This window comes from Chrysochloris asiatica, unplaced genomic scaffold (assembly GCF_000296735.1).
Source record: "Chrysochloris asiatica unplaced genomic scaffold, ChrAsi1.0 scaffold00006, whole genome shotgun sequence".
In the NCBI taxonomy this organism is placed as follows: Eukaryota; Metazoa; Chordata; class Mammalia; order Afrosoricida; family Chrysochloridae; genus Chrysochloris; species Chrysochloris asiatica.
In genome coordinates this window covers 4,413,166-4,414,653 of record NW_006408524.1, presented here as the reverse complement: position 1 = coordinate 4,414,653, position 1,488 = coordinate 4,413,166, and positions in this window count along the sequence as shown.

Genomic DNA, 1,488 nt, shown 5'->3' with positions numbered 1-1,488 from the left:
GGGGAGTGAGAGGCCTCCAAACTTATTTTTCTTCTTAAGCTTTACTTTGCTTATCCTGGGTCTCTTTTCTTTACATATAAGGACCATGGGATTTTAAAAGAGCAAAATGTTGAAAGTAAAGCTGGAGGCTAAAGTTCAGTGTGAAGTCAACTATCACAGTTAAAGAGAAACTCACAAATTTGAACAGATTTGAAAGCAGCTGTTTCAGAAAGAACTCAAGTCAGGCAGTCTGAAGGAATGTGATAAGGACTAGGGAGTCCCTTTCAAGTATGACTGAGTAACACTCAGAAACTGAAGAAAAGAGGTTCCTAGAAAGCAGAAATCTGAGCATTATTTTGAAAGAAAAAGTCGAGAACAAAAGAGAGGGAATAATAGTGTTAGTTAATTTTATAAGGTCAAAAGGCAGAACTCTGAACAATAGCAGTTCTGCAGTTAAGCCAAGGACAATGCTCATACACAAGTGGACATCGTAAAGTTCATGAAAATGGAATTGAAAGATTTTTCCATGAACGTGTTGAAGTCCCCTTATACACACTTTCCAAAATCACAAGCCCTCCTGACACATATGGGGACCAACTTATCAGCTATGTCATCTTGGAATATGGAAAACAAAGATACATACACTCTTCAGAAAGAATCTTGGCAGTCTCAAAATTCTCAACATGTATTAGAAATACCATGAACCAGTGTTTGATTTCCTGAAAGATAATTACATGGAGACTGTGGCCAGCTGTTCCCCTCACCCTGAGGAAGTGGGCTTCAGAGACAACAGGGGGTTGGAGGTCAATGAAAGGAGATCCTTTCTGACAGGAAAGTCATGAGATGCAGACCTCAGAATAAATTACCACATGAGGTTTAGGAGTCCCTTCCCAGAGGTATTTGTGTTCTCTATGGTGCTGAAGGCACTCACAGCTCACCTCTGCTTCCCTGAGACAACTCTTGTAATCTTTGCAGATTCCATCCAAGAAGCAAATGTGTCACGGTTTCTAATACATGGATTGCAAAAACATTGAAGACTTAAATGAATAAGGCAAACAGAGACTGCTAGGTTTAAATCAGGGGTGGGGAACATCCAGTCAGTGGGCCATATAAGGCCCAGGAAATCATTTGGTCTGGCTCTGCCAAGACTACTGCAGTTTTAGCCATCACGTTGCTGTTGTTAAGCACCGTCAAATCAGTTAAGACTCATAGCGACCCTATATAGGGTTTCTGAGGTGCAGCTGGTGGGTTTGAACTGCTGACCTTGTATTTCACAGTTCAGTGCTGATCCTACAGCACCACACCAGGATATGTGTGATGACACACAGTCATCACATTAGGGATGAGTTAATTAAATGTTTAACCAAATACAGCACAATAATTTTTAAGCTAATAATTTTGTAGGGACCATGAATAATGTTATAAATTTTGGCAGAAAAAAAGCTTCCACATCCCTGGGTTAAATGATTCTCTGAGAACTTCCTGAAAATCTAAATTAGAACACAAAGA